Raw genomic sequence first — 21649 nt, forward strand, 5'->3', positions numbered from 1 at the left:
TGCATAACAAGTCTAAGTCTTTCCTTAGGAGCAAGCATGAAATTCCCACTGAAGGCAGAGTTCTATGGGCAAATGACTATCCAGGGTCTGCATACAGCCCGAGACTCTCCATAAGTCTTAACCAATGGTTGTCGGAGACCTTATGCTTCAGAGTATAAAACTCAGCTCCTTAGACTTCTTCAAACTAGAGGTATCTGCTGTGCATTTCACCTGGAGCATTTTTGGTCCCCAGAAATGCATCCATTTGTTTCCATACTTCATTTTGTCCCCAGCTGCAATTTTGAAACTCCATCTGACATGTTTCCCACTTTAGGTGGCATCCTGGACATGCAAGTGATTCGACATCTCTCTCAGGGTCCAAAGTGTGGGTTTAAGCAATTCTAGGATTTGAATTCTGAATATGTAAGGTTAGTGTCATGCTCTTTATTCAGAAATACGCTCTGCTTTCAAAATTACTCTGAGTGCATCAAACAGTTCAATTTCAAATTAGATGACAGTGTTGCCTATTATTTATATTAACAATTAACATTTACTTATGGAAGGCATAGAAGACACAAAAAGGTAAAAGGCCTTTACTCCAAAACAAGGCATTCTTTAAGATGTATTTTTGTGTGTTTTACTGTTTAATGAATAGTAGAAAACCAATTTCTCAGTCTGTGCCAACAGGAAATAATCACATTATGTATCCCAGTTTATGAGGAACCCCAAGCTTGTTTCTTGTTTATGTTGGTGTGTCGTGGCTGGAAAACAGTATTCTCCAGTTTCATGCTCTGAGTAAAACCCCACTCTGCTCACTCCCCAGTGCCCCATCCCCTGGAGGTGGCTGGAGAGGAGAACTGGAGGTATGATAGGCAAAGATCACCAGTTGAGATAATAACAGTTTACTGGAGACAGCAATGAGATAAGTAAATGAATAGTATCAGCAACAATATTAATTTTTAAAAATGTACAAGATTCACATGCAAATGATCAGAATTAGGGTTACCCAGCTGCTCCCTCCAGCACATTTACTTGACAGGAAAGAACCCCTTTTCCCTGGAATAGACTCTCTTCCCCTACCCCTGGCAATGATGTGAATGACTTTCAGGTCCTGGCTACTGCAAAAATCAATCCTGCCATTGTTAGAACCAGGACACAGTGACCGGTACTGTGATAAGGCTACAAAAACTCTGGAAATGACAGTGAGAGCTCTGCAACTGCCTTTATGCTGGAAGATCCTTACCCCAGAACATTTGTGTAACAGCCTGTAATGAACTATACTCCACATCTTCCTTTCAGATACTTTAAGATCTCTCTGATAGGTACCTTTATTAAAGGCATTGCCTGAAAGCATGATCCTCACCTATCACCAATAATTCTGATATGCCCAGAGGAAAAAAAAAATACATGCAAAGATCTCTTTCACAGATAGATAAAAGAACTAGGAGTTGCTTCTGAACACTCATTTTCACATGAGCAGGTAATTTGGTTTTGACATATAGATGATAAAAGACTAAGTTTGCATTCAATGGTGTAAAAAGAAACTGTCTTTGTTCATATTTTAGACTGCTGCAATATTGATCTTAGGGGTATTGGGCATGAAGATGTTAATAAGCATTATTGAGCATTCTTTTTTTGTTCCTTCATATCATCATGCTGCAGTGCAAAGCTACAGAATCCTTTCTTTTGCCAGCTGAGTTAGATATATCACCTCTTAGATATGCTCTTATATTTTTCATCCTTACCAGTAATTTATGCTTTTACTGTCTGTTTTACACTTCGGTGCAGCGCAGTAGAGCCCAACAGCCTTCTCATAACATTAACATACATTAAATAAGCTGTCCCATGCACTGGGAGTGCATCCCATTACCACTCTACTGCAGAGAATATGTGAAGCTGATGCATATTTTAACCTTAAATGTGTGTTTCAGACACTGCAAAATCAGGCCAAAAGACCTACTCTGATCTAGAGTTCAGTGGTGTAGGTAAGCACCCATTTCAGAAGAAAATTGAAGGCACTAACTTTATTCCAAATGTTCAACCAGGCAAAATTATAAGATGAAAAGCAGTTCTTGATGCCATTGAATATAACTTTGCTTACTTTAAACAAAACACATCAATCTTTGATAGAGAAGTTACTGGAAACTATTCAGTGTCTGAATCCTGAAAAGGGGAGGAGACTTGTCCAGGCAAATTGACTCTCTGGAACCAGATTTGGCACAGCTGCCAGGGCAAAAACAAACAGTAAAGCAAGGCAGAATTATTGTTTTTCAGTCTTGTCACAAGTTGTGCCTTGAAACACCTGGTAAGATTTCCAGACTTGACATCCCCTGTGAAAAAGAATTAAAACAGCAGAAGCTGAGCCTGATAGATTACAGCACTGTCTTCCTTGTTTCCATACTAGTTGCTGCAGTGGACTGGGATTTTCTGACAGTCTCACTACCTCCTCCTGGTGTCACAAAAATGGTCCATGCCTACCAGAGACACAGAGTTCACACAGCCACCCCAGCATCTGGGCATTCATGTAAATGCAGGCATCATTGAACCCTTGCTATCTTCAAGTTTAAATCCATACACATGAAACTATATTTCAACACTTGTCTCAGAGATACAGCATCAGTTCACCACTAACTGGACACTTTCAGTCTTAGACTGCAAGAAAACAGGCTGGTTTTATATACATTTGGAGTTGTGACACTGGTGATTTTCTTAATAGGAGATCAGAGCCCAGAGGGATAAAAATAAGTAGCTTTTGATTCTGAGAGATTTAATAAAAACAGACATGTCTGCTGTGAAAAATTCAAATATTGAAAATTTGTTTTGAAATCCTAGCCCCATAGAAATCTACATTTTCCATTAGCTCAAGTAAAATCTCTGTTTTGTTTCTATAACTCAGCTGTCACTCTCGTTGGCTTGCCAAGAGATATTTCCTCATCAGAGATGTCCACAGTTCCTATGATAAAAAATAGCATTTTTACCCCTGGGCCCCTCTGTATCCTTGTCCTGCATAGCCTGCTGGTTGCAGTCAAAGGCAGAGTACAGGACTAGACAGCCCTTTAGTCTCAACGAAATGTTCCTCTGTTCTTAGAAGACAAAAATGCTGCATGTTCTTTAACACACCATTAACTCACAGGAATAGTTTTCTTGCATCAGCACAGATGGATTACCCTTGTCCAACTGATTTTAATCACGCTACAAAGTCACACTCCATTTAATGGGTCTTCTCTGGTACTCTGCTTATGCATGTTATCTTTTAAGCCTTCAAACATCTCCTGTGGTTCTTGATACTATATTATGCTGAGTGACTCTGATCTTTCACTGAGGATGGTTTGGGAACTTGTCTGTCTTTCTGGACTTGCAGGGGGAATTGTAGGACTGCATTAGTGGACCATTAGCTCTTGAGAGTGACTTAGCCAATATAAATGGAAGTGGCATCTGAGCCTAACTGGACAGATTTAAATATGAAGCAGCAGCATACTTAGATAAGAGCTAAAGGTGGGAGGAGGTTATCATTCAAAGACTTAAAATCTCACTGGACACTCATAAGGCACTAACAGTCTGAAAACATGGCAGCAGAAGGACATCTGTTTTCTTCTCTAAACAGAAAATGCAGTAACGGAAGAAAATGCACTGATCACAGTGATAAAACCCACAAACATCATAGGCACCAAGACTATCCAGTCCTTTTCCTGCTCTGTTCTATCCAAAAAGTAATTAGCTTGCTCCCATCATTTCTTCAGGAAGGTGGTTACAGGACCCCATTGCTTCTAATTTCCAGTCTATATTTATTCATAGCCCCTAAATACATGGGAATTAAAATGTCAGTGCTGAGAGTTGTGACTGGTAGCAGCTCAGAAACAAAAAGTCTTTTACTGGTGTCTGGGGATCCATTGGCAGATCCACATCATCACCTGTGAGCAAAATGACTCACAAACGGCATGGATGACGAAGTCAGTGACTGTCGTGGTTTAAACCCAGCTGGAAATTAAGCACCGCACAGCCATTCACTCAGTCCTCACCTTCTCTCCATGCCCACCCCAGTGGAATGAGGATAAGAATCAAACTAAAACTTGTAGGTTGAAATAAAAACAGTTTAATAATTGAAAATAAAGTAGACTAGAGTAATAATGGTAAATAAAAATAGTGATAATAAAAAGGGAAAAACAAGGGATGCACAATACAATTGCTCACTGCCCACTGACTGATGCCAGATCAGACAAACCAAACCTTCCCAAACCCAGATAGATCCCCCTTCCAGGTAACTCCCCCATTTTATATACTGAGCACTATGTTCTTCAGTGCGGAATATCCCTTTAGTCAGTTTGGGTCACCTGTCCCACCTATGCTCCCTCCAGTTTCTTTTGCACACTTCCTCATTGGCAGAGAATGAGCCAAGGGAAAAAGGTCCTCGACTTATGATAAACACAACTTAGCAAAACCCAACAGTGTGTTATCAACACCATTCTCATTCTGAAACCAAAACATAGTACTGTAACAGATACCAAGAAATTAACTCTACTGTAGCTGAAAGCAGGACAGTAACACACCTGGTACCTGGTTTCCAGAGATCTGTATGGAGACATATGCTTAAAAGTCCATCAGCTAAGGAGTCTTGCTAGAAGAATTTAACTGCAGTTGAAATCCAGTGCACGTTTCATCAAAGAATTAATAAGGCAAACCACTTGCTCAGGGGCTGTCTCTCCTTCAGGTATTATGCATGAAACCCATCAGCCAGGACAGGAGTCTGGTGGTTCTTGTTTCAGCCAAGTCTGACACTTCAGGGTCGCAGAAAGGGAAAGGGCAAGAGACAGCACCTCTGACTTCACCATGGACAGCTAAGAAACCTCAGCCTCAATCCTGGTGCAGCATTTCTCAAATTGGTGTTTTCAGTAAACATTGAGAGCTGGGGCCCTCCCAAAGACTTGCTGCAGTCTAAAATCAGTCTGGACAAAATCCAATATAAGACTCTGATATCAAGGGGTATCAGCCCAAGTTCACACATTCACACTTCCCTGGGAATTCACTGGGAGCTGGGTGAGGGATGGCTGTCTCCTTAGGCCCTAGGTTTGTGAGCAAGCTCAAGTCTCCAGCCATAGGTGCCATAAACTGCTGAGCCCATCCAAATGTATTGTAATGTCCAGCAGTGGGGCAAAGGAAGGTACTATATTGAGTTTGCAGCCTCCAAAGCTCAAAAACACATCTGTCTTTCCTTCTCCAAAGCAAGAGGGCTCCTAGGAAAAGGAAAACAGACTTGAGCCTGGGAGAGAGGCAGATTTACACTCATACCAGGACAAACCAAGGGTTCCATGCGGATTGGTGACAGCACTGGGATATAGCTCTGGAGGCATAGGACCCTCAAAGGCTCTTGAGTTTTCTACTCTTTTACAAAGGCACAAGGTGGTTTGTTCATTTCTTACGCTGTACACTTCATGCATCTGAATGGTCCTAACTGTTCAATTTGTGAACAAAATTAGAAGCTCAAATCAAGCATTCACCTTATGGTGCCACTTGATGTGATATAATGTGACATATGGTGCCAGCTGTAGTCACAACCTATGTCCTAAAACAACTTAATAGAATATGTCATGACATTAAATAATACGAAATTATGCATGACAAATTAAGACCTAAAAAAGCAGTAGCAGCTTGATGTGCAACCCCTTCTTCAACAGTTCTCATAACGTGCTTATTGGAACAGTTTTCCATCTAAACAATAAGAGGCACTGCACATCAACTCCCTTTGCAGTACACCAAACCACTGCAAATCCCTTAGCTTTACACTGCAAATCCTTGGCTTCTGGAGCTTTTACTTTTTAATTGGTAAGATACAGTGTGATCCTCCTACCAAGCATTTTCACAGTTCACCATTCATGATTGAGAGCACCAACACACCAGCTTCGATTTTGGTACAGGTATTTTTAAGTCTGCCAGATTCTGTTGGATTCAGGGAGTTAATGTGAAGAGTTTTCCATGCATTCCTTAACCCAAAGCATGTTTCAGGAGCACTTGAAGTGTCTGTATTTTAAGACTAAGTACTGCTTCACCTTGTTCTTTGTCAGTCTGCTGAGACTTGGTGAATGAAGGGTACTTTTTAGACAATATAATGCTTTAAAGGATCTCTAACACAAGTAAAGGTTCTTTCCTGACATTGACATTTCCCACCACACCTGCTGGACAACATGGAAGGCTGCAAAGAGCACAGGATTATCCTTCCCAGACAATGAAATGTGCTGCTATTAGATTTTGAGGGGAAGATAAAATACTTTATATGTGCACCAAAGCCAATAACCAGTTCCATAAACAATTGGTTTTTCAGGCAAAAGAAATGTTTGTACAGTTGCAGAAGTAAACCCACTGCTTCACACTTTAATGGATTAACATGGGAATGATAATGGCACAGGTTGCAGCAAACACTGTGGTCTTAGGCCACTTACATTGTTTTAGATCAAATAAACTACATGTGTTTTTATTTTCTAGCTGAACTTCACTACTATGGTTGTTTAAACCTATGAGGTCAAAAATATGTTATTAATTACAAGATATTTTCATAAAGAAGTCTTTTACAATGAGGAGGTTTTATATAAATAGATATAAATATACACATATTCTATTGAATAAATATGAAAAATAAACAATTTTCTGCAGATGCAAATAGCATCTTTGTGGACATTTATTCTTAAATCACATATTCTTTTTTTCCATCATCTGTTTCAGATGATCTGGAGTGCAGAGTCATGTACCTCATCAGCAGCAGGCTTTGAAACTTCACTATCAATAATCACATTGGTTGATAAGAAGGAATGCATCCAGGCTTCAGAATGATGTTTATTTCCCACAAGGCTTTTAATCTACTTATTAAGAATTTGAATACCTCTCATATTTAGAGAACTGGAAAAGTCAGTTCATTTGGATTCCATTCCCTTTCATTGACTACCTTAGCTTTTGCACATACTGATTATTCCCTTGCATTACTTTGTAGAGTCACAGATATTCACACTGGCATGACTAACATGATGTTGCTGTATCTCTCTCCTGTGTCTGGCACATTTGCCCTACACCCAGAAGTGCCCTCTGCTTGAGCTACTCAGGCCAGTAACAATTCCCATGTGCTAAGAAAAACCAGTCTCCAAGTCAAACCTTCTAAGACATGCTGTGAGTAACTTTAAACCATATATGCATATATATCTTAGCAAGTTAACCTTGAAGAGGAGGGAGAAATAGGAACTGCTATTTCATTCCACAGAATGTACAAGGTTTGTGGCAAACAGATCCGTCATCTTAAGCCTTCACACACTAAGCATTTTTCTACATAAAAGCCTTTGTGGACTTAGGAAAATCATAGAACATGCCTGATCCTTTTATGGAAATTTATTTTCAGTTTTGGGAAAAGTACCACAAATTCTGGATCTTTACCTACAGCACTTGAGAGCTGCTAGTTCTAAAAAATATAGAACAAAACTAAACAAAATTTACTGATAATCAAACATGACAAAAAGTTGAATAATACAAGCTTTCTGTTTTCACATAACACTTAAAGAGGCTTCAGCCACCAAAGGCTAGGCCAAAACACTAAGAAATAAAATGTAGTCTAAGCCAGCTTCAGAATTATGAAGACAAGTTGGGAATTGTCAAATACTTCAGAAAAATGCAATCAGCTGACATATTGAATTTTCCACTTCATACCTTCAAGGATAACAAACAGCCTGTCACGTTAGCTTCTGGAATGCAATTAGCATTAATAGCTACATCAAGTAAACAATTACTTTCAAAATGTGATGGACACAATTAGAGTTTCTTTACCATAACAACCAAGAGTTACTCTTTAAAACCCCAGCAATTCATCTTGAATGACTTTTGTATCATTACTTCTACACTTCAACCAGCATAGGATGCTGATTCAACCCCAACAATGCCTTTGCTTTCACAAAAATAAAATCCTCAGAGGCAATTTTCCAAAACAAATATTCTTAATCCTCCTTTTACGTGAAACAGGATGAAAATATCATCACACAAAAGTTTTAAATGTATGGATTTAATCCTTGGTGTGTGGAAAACTTTGGTCTCTGCACTTTTTCCTTCATAAATATAAATGTTTGTGACAACCTTGGGAAATCAACTTTCCTTTGGGAATTATCATTGACTTCAGTATACATGTCTTGGCAAAGATGCTAAATAAGGGTTTAAAATCAAACAACAATTCAACAAAAGTATAGGCTTTCTTTTTTGTTACAAATTTAGAAACAATTTCACTGTGTTTTCCAATGTTTTCAAGCTCAGCTCTCAAAGAAAAAATAAATAAATTTATTATACTGCACCCAAAAGTAATCTGTTTTTAGCAACATGAAAGAGATACTGATAATAAAGCTTAAAAACATAATAGAGTATTTTTTACAGTATTCAAAATTGTGTCTTTGAAGCAACTGAAGATCTGCAATGTACAGATATGTATAACTGGCCTAAAGCACAAACCCATGGGAACAAATAATTTCATTTTGAGAAAACAGCAAAAAACTCTATTTGTAGTATGTATACACAGGATGGGTATGTCCTGGCTGCACTTTTATTTCAGAAGAATCAATTAGAATAAAATCATTAACTGTGGAAATGATTAGTGAAATACTGATACTGTAAACATTAATCTGTTGTGATGTTTAAGCAAGCAGTATGCAGAAACTATACTTGAAGATAGGAGTGATCAGCTGGAACAGGAAATTTATCCTTTAAGAGCATTGAGAATCTCTATGGGCATTCATTCAGTAACCTCTTTAGATAGATATTCTGTGAGTTCAAATAGTTGGAACTTCAGAAGACTTCAAATTGTATATTTACTTCATTGAATTATAAGCTGAAGAAGACATAAAAACTTCTGCAACAACCCAACAAAAGAAATAAAATGCAGGCATCTCTATTTTATCATGAGGTGAATACCTGGTGTCTGAATAACACTGGAAGAACAGCAATAGCTTAAGATAATGCTTAATCGCCCTTATTCTCTTTACTTTGCTGTTTTGTCTATATGTTGGAAATAAAATCTGCATGGACCAGAGGTTGCTGGGTTGTTAAAAATTTTTGTTGTTTTCCATGCTTTTTGCATAGTGATTTAAATATTTTTCCACTTCTTTTCAGTAATTTCTCATAATATGAAAAATTATGTCTTTATACAATTAATATATAATTAATCTAAAACACTACACATATTCATATGAAGTTAAGTGCAAAAATATGCTTATAGAATTATGTATAACACATTCAAGGGAAAAAAAAAGAAGGTAAGCATAGTGTAATCTTTCTGATAATAATCATCTTACTCCCCAGAGTTCTTGCATTTGAATAACCAAACACAAGATTTTGAACAGCCCATCACACACAAAATGTTAGAAGAGAGTAGAGAATCAAGAGAGAAAGAATTTAATATTTTTATTACTGTGGAAAAACCCAGTGATGCTTCCAAAGAGGCTCTAAAAGGAATGAGGAAACAATCAGCAGAAGGTCAGAGAATCATAAAATCACTGAGTTTGGAAAAAACCTCTACGATCAAGTCCAGCTGTTAACAGAGCATGGCCAAGTCCACCACTAAACCATGTCCCTGAGCACCACATTTACATTTTGTTAAAATTTCAAGGGACAGTGACTCCACCACTTCCCTGGGTATTCAGTGTTTGATCACCCATTTTAATGATGAAGTTTTTCTAAGATTTAATCTGAACCTCCTCTGGAATGTCCTATTTATGTCCATCGTTTCTTCTCAGCCAGACCAAACCAGGCAGAGACAACAGGGTAATCTCAAGAATAAATTTTGACCTTTGTCTTCAAATATTCACAAGTGTTGTGTGCACATAGTTTGCATTTCTCTCAAAGCTTTCTGTCAAATATGCTCCAAGTACTGGAACCTCCAAAGCTTCAGTGAAACCCTTTGGAAAGCTGCACTGCATCTGTGCAGGTCATATCTGCTACATTTACATGGGTAATCCACAGACATGGCTGGCGTTTGCTGTAATGATGATTGTGCAGAGGTTGCCCTACACATAAAGTGAGGTTCCTTTGGTGCTGTCATGGTGCTTTCATTGCAGGATTAAAACCTATGCAGCTATGAAGTCACTACAGCTCTCCCTATGCCCTGAGATGACAAGTATAACTGGAAGTCCTGAATGTGCTGAGCTAACATGCTCTAAATGGGTTTTATTATCTTGGACACTTAACAAAAAATTTAATTTGTAAATATTCTGAAGTCAATGCTTTCTGTAATTTTTAGTGTCTCAGACCATATGCTTTGTGCTGTATGTCTTGCTACGATGTGCATCTTGTTGCAGAGCATTGCTGGCTCACGTTCAGTACATACATTTCTAGATAACAAAGTGATTTTCTACATCAGTTATCCCCATCTTGCCTTTATTCAGTCCAACATCTTGCTCTGTCTTACATTCATTCCTACTAAATCATGGAACAAAAAATTTCTTTGAGGTTTAGAAGCATTTGTACATTCAACTTCCTCATATGTTTTGTGAGACTTTTCCCTAGTTTATCAAGGTAGTTTGGGTTTCTAATTCTATCCTTCAGTGTGATTTCTGTACTTGCAAGGTACACCCTTATTTTTTCATTGAAGTCATTCATGAAAATACTGAACAGCCTCACTCCATTGAAGCACTTTACTCTGCACACTCCCCTGGTGTGACAGTGAATGACAATGAACGAGCTTTCTCTTGATGTGACATTCTCTGCAGGTCTGCTTTCACTATGCAGTAGTTCCAGCAAATTCAGATTTCCTTCATTTCTTTATGATACTGTTAGAAGAATATGATATGGCAGCATCAGAGATCTTCCTAAAGTCATGGTAATTTTCTGTTTACTGCTTATTGCCAAAAACAAAGTTAAAACTGTGGCCTGATTTTACATTGATGGAAGATAGACATCATGTTTGTTCACCTGTCAGAGCTCACTCTGCCTCCAGAAGTTCTCAGGAAAAGTTACTACAGAATTCTGGTTGCCTCAGCCAAATTTGCTGCTGCTGGGATTCTATTATCTTGAGATAATGAGATGTTGAGTGCTCTGAGTGAAACAAAATATGTTCTGCATTTCCTGGCTTTGAACAAGCTGCCTGCTGTCAGACAGGAGCAGGCAGCAGAGCTACAGACTGCCCACCCTCACACCTGGAGAGGTCTCTTCTGGAACTTCCAGCATTACTGAATCACACAGCTCACCACTTCACCTGCCCACTGATAGCTGTCCTACAACTTTGAACAGCCTAAAACAAGCATTTGAAACCAGGGAAAACTTTAGGTCTGGCAATGGTATAGTTCAGATCCCAGTAACAGCAGCTCCCTTCTCAAGATCTTTACAAGAACATAACTTAAGACATTTTGAAGCTTCCTGCTGAACAGCTATCAAACCAAAACTTCCTGCTGAACAGCTATGTTGTGGAGAAATCAAATCAGAATTTTAAAAATCTATTTTTTTTTTCCTCTCTCTCTGAAATGAGTCAGATACAGGAAGTTATTCCTGTGGAGATGCAGGCAGACTAGGAATCTTCCACCAAAACAGGGGAGCCTGCAAGTCTAGAGACCTCCACAAATTTCCAAAGGTTCTCGAGTCAGAAACTCTGAGCCTAGGGCTTCCATGGTACTAGGAGGTGGCAGTTTTTCAGCTGGATATCTGCAAATACTAAAACACATGCTTGAAATCATTATTGCATTTTTATCTGCTGGATGACTTAAATTACCCTTTACATACCTCCAATGACAAAAGATTACAAAGAAAATTACTGACTATTTCTCATGTGAATTCCACAGCAATTCTTTCCAACAGTTAAGAACGGGGTGGGGATTTTTTTCAAGGTGCACTGGTCAAAATTTACATGTAAAAAAATTAACTAGACTAAAACAAAAGATATGTCAAATGGACAAAGGAATGTGCCAATTTTAAAAACCCATAATTTCAAAAAACCACATAAATTAATTTGAATCATTTCAACTTTCCAGTACTTTCTGAGTTAGAGCATATTGTTTCAGATATCATTAAAATAATATTTGCTTTGTGTGATTCACTTTGCTTAGGTATGTAAAATATGCAAACTACCATTCTATTAAGTTACATTCAGAAAACCTATTTTACATTATAATATTTTGATGTTATCTGATTGAAACAATTAAATGGTTCTGCATATTTTTCTCATTCTATGAGAAGCTAGTAAATTATGTTTTTTGTTTGATTGTCAAGTAAGTCAAATTTGAAAGTGTCAAAGCTAAATTATAATCTTACCAGCTCTGAGTAGAAGAGAGGAATGTGCACACCCTAAGTATAAGTTATGGTATTTCCATCCAAATGAAATGCTTATTTATCCAACACAGGTGAGCCAAAACTTTGACTTAAATATCTAAATTTTGTTTACATTCATTCAGAAGTTAGTATGGCTGGAGGGAAGCTGCTTACACATGTTTACACATTTCCTACCTATATTTGTTTATATTATTTCCTATAAGGTTTGCAAATCCTTTGTTATAAATATCTCTTTCCATGCTTTGTTCTACATTTCATGCCAGTATATGATATTTGCAAACATACAGAAGCTTCCAGGTAAAAGCAACTGCCCTGGTTTTAGACTTAGGGCTAAATTCTGGGCTTTTCTTTTCTATCCAAAAAACCAGCAGTATAGGTCTTCTTTTCTACACTAAAAACCAGCAGTATAGGTCTGTGGAGAGAGTAAAAAACATAATTCTGTTAATTTTAGAAAATCCTGAGGATCTAAACTTCCATACCCTTTACAGAATACAAGCTGGGATAAACTCAATGTCATTATTATGCGAGGGAGAATTAGTCTGAAAAATACAAAATAATCAACTTGGCTTTAGAAATACTTCAATTTTTAAAAATAATAGCAATCACTACAATAGAATGAAAGATATCATGCTAATATATAAAATTATAAGCACTGTTATCCATTACTGATATTTGTTCCTTGGCTGTGGAAGATTAGAGACTTCTTTCAAAAACTATTGTGCAGGTAATTCCACTTGTACAGAGAAATGGCCTTTCTCTTACAAAATAACCTTCAGAGAAAAAGAAGGAAGTAATATATATTTGAGTATCATCTTGAGATGAAGCTGAGCTATCACCTGAATATGTATCCATACATAAATGGAGAAGCACTCCTAGTTCTCAACATTTACATGCAGCCTGGCTGCTCGAAAGATAAATAAATAAATAAAACCTCTAAGTACCATGGGGAGTCAATGGCTCAGATGTGTTAAAAATAACCTCCTGACTTCTCTCCTGTCAGAGCAGATTTGTTTGTAAGGATGTGAAACACAAGCATGCAATGTAATACAATCTAGATAATCCATTTATTAGTATAGGCAATTATTTGAACAGCCTGAATGAATAAGGAGATTCCTAAAAGGATGGTTTCCAAGAGATCAGTGGATAAATGGACACCTAATGTTAACAGAAACCCTTAAGGAAGATTAGAGAGACCTTAATCTGGGCAGAAAATCAGGTAACAGTGGCATCCCTGAAGGTAAAGAAGACGTGTCTAAAGAGAAATGATACTTTATTAATTCTTTCCTTACCTCTTCTTCATGGAAAAAGGTGTACTGTGTGATAGGATATCACTAAATGACAGAAGAAAAGAACAAAAAGCTGATGATAAAATTAACATAAATGAATTTTGGCTCTCGTCCATATATCCTACCTAATTTAGTGTTAGTAATTAACAATGAAATTAGGTATACACTCAATTTCCATGAGATGATAGGCAATGTTTGCTGACTGTAAAGTTAGAGGCATTAGAGGATTCTGTCACCAAGTGTCAGTGAACTTGAGTCTAGAATTCTCTATATAGAAATTTTCATAAAGATTTCTATTCAGCTGAGGTCTCAGCAATAAAACCAACAGCTGAATACTTTAAAGTCTGATTTCCAACTGCAGCACTCCCAGTGTATTTATTCAGCTTTAATAACAGCTGCTGGTTTAGGATTCTGCTGATAAAGTAGAGCAAATACACAGTACCCTTCTTCTGATAAGAATACAGAATTATCAATATGTGATTTTGTAAACAGATAATCTTTAAAGAGAGTTTTTTTTACCTAGAGCTGGCAAACAAAATTTGATAACAAAAGCACCAAAAAATAAATATATAGAAAGGCTTTTTAAAAGGAAACAAAAACTCAGAGGAATTTACATACTTGAGTAACATCAGTCCTCATTATACTGGTGATGGGCATGAGTTAAAATAGACAGTCACACTTCTAATTAGTTATTTTCACACTCCTTTAACTAAATATTTATTTTGGACAAACATGCAGATTATTTGTGCTGGAATCTGCATCCTAATCCAGGAGTCCATGTGCTCTGGCTAATATACCCTAGGAGCTGAGAAGGGCTTATGCCTGAGAAAGGCTGCTCAGCTCTGACAGCTCATCTGACAGTGTGCTGGACCTACCCACGATCTTCGTGCTGCCAGTATTCCTTCTCAGCTAGGTGCTGCAAACATTTGCTAAGAAATTATGAATAAGCCCTTTGCAGAGCATATGCAACAAATCAAAGGCTTTGGGGATGTGGCTGCTCTACCCTGTAGGTGGTCTGTGCATGCACACTGAGCCTGTGCTTTCAGGATGTGGGGGTTCAAGCCCAGCAGCTCACACTTACACTCAGAGGCTGTCTGATGGTAACTGCAAGTTTTAGCTTTGCTGTCCTTACAGAGCACACCCATCCAGGATGTGCAGCTCACCAGATATGTGCCAGTCTGGACAAATATACAAACTGTTCCAAAGTCCTGCCTGAAAAATAGGAGGATAGGCCTTCAGCGCTCACAGTGTGCCAACTCTGTGGCTTGCTATGAGTATTCTGTGGGTGTTGAAGAGAGAAACAAACACAAATGTCTTTGGCTCATCCAAGCTGGGCAGGATCATACTCAAGAAGGACACAGACGGGGTAAAGTAAAACAACCTCAGAATTTGTCAGTCCATATCTAGGTCCACACTGTCATGTGACTTCCCAATCTCACCCCTCTAAAGTACAGTAGCCTTTCTAAAAAACAAATAGTTACATCTGTGCACAGACAGAGCCAGGAGCAATACAGACCCTTGCAGAATCTGAGAAACCTTTCTCCCTCTGCACAGCTTTAGGTTAAACAACTTCCCCTGCTCCTCTAGAGAAGATCACTGGGCTGGGCCAGTCAGGTAATGCATTTCATGAGCTGCTGGCAAGAGGTAAGTTCTCCTGTCCAAAAGGCACAAAAGTTTTCTACTTTTCCAGTCTCAACACTCAAGGCATAAAAAAGCATCTGGAGGCAAGAGGCTATTGGCTGCCCCCTGAGCAGAGACAAGACAGGGTGGTGGCAGGCAGAAAGCAAGAGGAAGCCACCTAAGCCACAGGCCATGCAGCAATTTGCTATTAGCATTTAGAGACCTATCAAGTGCTTTAGAAATGTCTTGTATCCCTACTTAACCTCTCTTCAGCTCCATTTCCCCATGCTTCTTCAACAACCTGGTGGCTGACCTGGAAAATATATTTCTTGCTGGCTTCAGACTTTGCCAGGAATACAGGTGCTACTTTCATAGCTCCCTGTAGATGCTCTTCATGACTAGCAAAAATAAACTAATTTTTTTTTTTTTTTGAGAGAGAACAGGTTAATTATAGGGAATTCCAAGTAATAGAACAGGCAAGTGCAAAATACCCAGCTTCAAACTTCAAGGCAAAAGGATAATCCACATTCATCTGTATTTTCTTTTCTCTGCCCTCAGTACCAGGTTATTTCCTACTGCCCCTTCAGCCAGAGGATTAGAGTTCACCTTGATTTTATTCCACCATTCTGAGGAATCTTTTATTCCACCATTTCTGCCAGCAGTATTCAACTAAATCATATTTAAAACATATAAAATCAGTGGGGCTTCTTCATACTCCACCCAGACAGAATTTGGTTCAGTTTTTTTCCTTTCCTCTAGCAACTCTGATGTCCTTTCAGCAAGCAGCACTATGCATGAGAAGCACTTGTCTGAAAGGCCCCAATCTAACATGAGCATTTAGGCCAAGTCCTCTAGGGAAGAGCTCCATAGTGGTTTTGACAATTTCCATAAAAACTTCTGAGTGTCACATTTTGAGTGAACTTTGCCTCAAAATATCATTTTTGTAGGAACCGTAGATGGTAAAAACAAAGCAGACAGCACTCTGATTTCAGTCTGGACAAAGTTCAGACAGAGGGTGAAGGAAATAAACTCAGTGTACTGAGAGGAAAATCATCAACATCTTCTAGGTGGCATTACAGGACAGCACTAGCAGAGCTGCACAGAGAGATTTACCTTAGGCAAAATGAAACAGCTTGTCTAGCCCAAGAGAAATTCAAACACTGAGCAACAGGGTAACCAGTAAGAAGGAATTTGTACCTGCTGAGATGCTGTTGAAGTTGCTATTTTAAAAATTTCCTCTAGAATGCAACCCCTCTGTAAGACAGTTAAAGACTGCTGAGGTGATATGATCTCACATAACTCCAGACTTTAACATGAGTTTAATCTGGGGGCCTTCATCATCTGTTTTATGTATTTCCTTCAGGATTAGGAGAATTGCTCACTTTTCTCCTTTGACCACAGAGGGTTGGACAACAAGCACTGATACAGAAGGCTGTTGTCAGCTGAGCTCCCCTTCAGCTGTCAAGGGACAGTTTTTAACATGGAACTACCTTTTCAAACAAAACAAATACTGCTTTTCCCTCTGCAATTAAGAGGAATCAAACTTCAACCAACTCAGCTAATCCATTCTCTTTCTCCTTTTTGCCATGGATGAATTAAAAGGTAATCGGTTTCCAAGTCAGCAGTAGAAAAGAGCTGTGAAACAACACAAAGAAGGAAAGAGAAAAGGAGAAATCACTTGAAACTGTACAGAGAGGGATTTGTCTCAGTGTTGATGCTGAAGGTACCACACTGGTTCAGCTCCAGCAGACTTACTGTCATGTGAACCTATGGATGAGGGAGATGATAGCCAAAGTAAAGCTACCCAGGAAAAGGTGAAACACAGAAGTTGTCAACAGATTTATTAACTATATTAACTTTTGGGTTCCAAAACACATACTTGAGCTAAATATTTAGGTGCTTTTAATGATCAGTGTAGGAAATAGACAAAAGAATACTTTACATTATGGTCTATGAAGGACCAGGAGGACTACGAAAAGGACAAATTGCTTAAAGAGGAGATATAGAGAAAGGGGCAAAAAATCCAAGAGGAATAGGAACTTGACTGAAGCTGACAGCCAGTAGGCTAAGTCTCTTAAAATGGAAAGAGCTTCACTTGAGCTCCATGAAACCTCACTTTATGTAAAGAGCTTAACTTACACTTATTAAATACCAATAAAACACTAATTTTTTTTGTCAAAAAAAATTTGAAAAAAATTTTAAAAACCAAAAAAAATCTTTCTGGGGAAAGTATTTATATTCCTATATTGTGGTTCTAATGTCTGCATGTTTTTTGCAACTGCTTTTTACAAAAAAGTCAACAAGAACCCTTTCATTGAATGCAAAAGGGTTTAGATTTATTAAGAATGTAAAGGCATATGTTGCATCACTCTGGGAAAGGCTTTCCCCCCCTCCGCCCCAGAGACCCCTGTAGCTGTAACCATGGTAGTTTAACCCTTCCTTCGTTCTGGACCCAACTGGCTGGGAGCCAATTGTCTTTTCCTGAGCAGGAAGCTAGAAAAGGCCCTGCTCTTCCATTGTTCACTCTCTTTCCCTCTTCCTCCCCTGGAAACCTCCGGGAGTAAACATCTTGGACCACATCGGGGGTTAGAGCCTCTTTTGGAATCTTTTGCCTTAACGCTGAAATATTTCCCACAAAGCTCTCTCAGATCTGGGCTAGCCTGATAACTCCAGGGGGCTACGGGGGTAACTATTTCAGGCATATATTCCAACCCTTGTGTCTATAAACTAAAATCCAGTGGCCTGGTTTTAAATTGAGCAGAATGCCTGTACTTCCCATCAGGTTCAGAGAGGGTAATACAAAAGTCAGAATAAAGATTTATCAAAAAATTTGCCCTATGGGTTTGTCTCCCATGACATTTAAGGCAGTCAGTTACTTTCTCCTTGTCTGCTGAATTTTGGCAGCTGTACCACAGGCAGCTGCACTAACTGGGACAACCTCAAATGAAGGTGACTTAGAAATGACTCCTGTGACTACTGCCCAGGCCTGTGTCCAGCAGCAGGGACTAAAGGGGAGTGAGACAGGCAGCTCAAAGGGAGACACCCAACCAAGTGCAGGATTTGGGTAGGGGTAGGGTGGTGTAGGCGAGGATCGACACAGAATTACACAGAAACCTGGCTTTGATGGGTGGTCTACATCAGGTTCCTCAAGAAGCCTTATTGAAGGCCTGTTTATAAACCACAAAAGGACTGAACAGACCAGAAAAGCTGAGATGATTTCCATCTGTTCAGCCCCTCTGTGATCTTTATGTACCACAGAAAGATACCAGTGAGAGAAAAGGATAGGGTAGCAAAGTGGCAAAACAGCAGAGTGAAGAGCTGAGAAACTAAGAAAAATTTCAGCCCAATGTTTACATTTGGCAAAACAGTGAAAGAAGGGCTGAAGTGGATCTGTCTCTGTCTCTCTAACACAATCTTCTTACTGTGCTCTGGATTCCTGGTTTTGACACCACCCTTCACCTTGCATCAGCTTTGGTTAACAACCCCCAGCCACAGCTCTCCTGATCCCAAGTTTAACAACCCTCTGGGGTTAAATGGGACCAGCACAGCTTGGTGAGACTGAGGGAGGCTGCTTGTTCAGTTTATGTCAACTCTCTGTCCTAAGGGTATTCTTCATCATTTCCCATAAACTGTTCTTTTAAATGCTTGAGTGATCACTCAAAGTTGGTCATATGACCAGTCATGCACAACAGCTACACCAAAAGTCCAGGGAGCAGAGCATTCATTTGCTGATGTCTTTGTAAAATAGATATAATTATAAATAAATAGACATAGACTATTTCACAGCCAGGGTGGGCTTTTTACTTCCTAACCAAGGATGGACTCTCTATGGGTGAAAATAGCAGCAAGAAGAATTTATCCAAAAGTCCTTGGACATTTGCAGTGCACTTTTAATCTTGAGCCAGTTATGCCTGTTTCCTCCATTGATCATCAAAGGCATTTAAACACTTAGGTCAAGTTCTCATTTTAGATACCAAAGGTTAATAGTCTCAAAAAGCCACTGCCCAAAATTTTACAACTGATCAGGCTGCATAAACAGCACTACAGAATAACTGCTGGTAATGGACCCAGCCCTGCTTCTGTATTTTCAGACCTCCTGTTCTCCTTCTGGAAACCCAAAGAAATCTGTCCCTCATCAGCTCTTCCCCCATGCCAGTGATCTCAGCAAATTACCAAAACCAGCCAATATCCCTTTAACAGTCCCTCAATGCAAACCAAGCTCAAGTTGCACTGTTTGGCTCCTGAGACATTGGATTAAAAGTGAAGTTGTGGGGATAAATTAGTTGTGACATTTGACTAGGAACATTAGATCCCCAGAATCTGAATACAGAATTTGTGGACCGTGAAAGTGATACCCTGATGAGGTAAGAAAGGACATCTGGGTTGCTTATGGCTGCTTCTCCTCTTGCAGCATAAACTCAGTCAAATTTCTTCAGCCTCCTACTGTTTTTTTAATGATCATAAATACTTCTAGCAGTAACCATGCCATTTTTTCTCCCCGAGACTTCATCTGGAAACTAGAAGTACATCCTGTTTCTCCTTATCACATTTGCTTATTTTTCTGGAGTATTTTGAGCATTGATGAAGTCTACGTGGATTTGGATGAGTAGGTGTGCAGGGACTGGAGGAAAATTTTCAGGATGCATATGGTTTTTGCAGTTCCTTTGACTGACACTTATGAAAATCTGGGTTCTTCACTGTGTGCATACACTGAGCAAAAAGAACTGGGATGTACAAGAGGAAATTTTCATGCAATTAAAAGACACATACACAGATTACTGAGACAATTGAAAATTAAAATTCCCCAGGGTATGGTATTGGGAAGACTGTCAGAGTGAATACAGCTTTGAGGAGCAGCAAAGATGCTCTCCAAGGAGAAATCAGATAAAACAGTTGAGCATGAAAAGCATTCGCAAGGGCATCCCTGATCACGACAGCCATTGCACAGGAGATGGATCAAATCCATATTATAACTGAAGTGAAACCTGCAGAGGGAGCTCAGAATTTTCTCAGCATAGGGGGATTTTCCCCAAGGAGGAATTTTGCATAAACAGCCTTTGTAGGGGAGGTGGAGATGTTACCCAAGACAGCATGAACAAATTCACCTGAGAGATGCTGTATAAATATTTGAAATGCAAGAAAAGCTGTATCAGACATAAGGAATATGCCAGGCTCCCCTGGCTGGGCAGCAGGCAAAGTCACAGATCTCCGGTGAAATAAAAACAAGGGTCCATGCAGGAGAAACACAGATCAATGACCTGTGAGAGATGAAAAGCCATCCAAAATCTGTCCTTCTAAATCACAGACCCCATACTGAGGTGATGAACACCGAACCTTTCTGATGGAGATTGTTTTGTTGGAAACAGAGAACCCACACAGAACAGAGATTTGGGAAACCAATCATAAGGGGAAACCCCTATTTGCTGGGGGAGTCTTTGCAGAAGAGAGGCCAAATTGAACCCAAAGATGATCCCTCCTTTGCTCCTGCACCAGGAGTAAGGTGCATGAGTTCACATGCAGGCACCTGAGGAGGCTTCCTGAGCACTTTGCAGCTGGAGGGACAGGGATTGAGGATGTGAGAGAAGGATGAGGAGCAGGATGGGCACTGACAAGTGTTGTGACACCAGCAGAAAAGAGGCAAGGGGCTGGAATCTGTGTTTTATCTCATCCTGGATGACTACTGGAATAAGGAATGCAAGAGAAAGTAGCCAGCTCCCAGCCACATGGAGGCATGTTGGAGACAGCATCCAGGTGGTGAATGGTGCCACATCCAGTTGGCAGCCAGTCACTAGTGGTGTCCCCCAGGGATCAGTGTTGGGCCCATCCTGTTTAATACCTTTATTGATGATCTGGTTGAGGGGATTGAGTCCATCATCAGTAAATTTGCAGATGACACCAAGCTGGAAGAAAGTATCAATCTGCTGGAGGATAGGAGGGCTCTGCAGAGAGACCTGCACAGTCTGGATTGATGAGCTGAATCCAACAATATGAAGTTTAACAAGTCCAGGTGCTGGGTCCTACACTTTAGCTGCAACAGCCCCATGCAGCATTACAGGTTGGGGACTGAGTAGCTGGACAGCAAAAGGGATCTGGGGTGCTGGTAGACAGCAGTTGAACGTGAGCCAGCAGTGTGCCCTGGTGGCCAAGAAGGCCAAGGGCATCCTGGCCTGTATCAGGATTAGTGTGGCCAGCAGGAGCAGGGAGGTCATTCTTCCCCTGTACTCAGCACTGGTGAGGCCACGCCTTGAGTGCTGTGTCCAGTTCTGGCCCCACAGTTTGGGAAGGAGGTTGAGACGCTCAAGCACGTCCAGAGGAGGACAACAAGGCTGGTGAGGGGCTTGAAACACAAACCTTATGAGGAATGACTGAGGGAGCTGGGGTTGTTTAGAATGGAAAAAAAAAAGAGGCTCAGGGGAGACCTCATCACTCTCTACAACTACCTGAAAGGTGGCTGTAGTCAGGTGCAGATCAGTCTCTTCTCCCAGGCAACA

The sequence above is a fragment of the Vidua macroura genome, chromosome 2 (genome assembly GCF_024509145.1).
Source record: "Vidua macroura isolate BioBank_ID:100142 chromosome 2, ASM2450914v1, whole genome shotgun sequence".
Taxonomy (NCBI): Eukaryota; Metazoa; Chordata; class Aves; order Passeriformes; family Viduidae; genus Vidua; species Vidua macroura.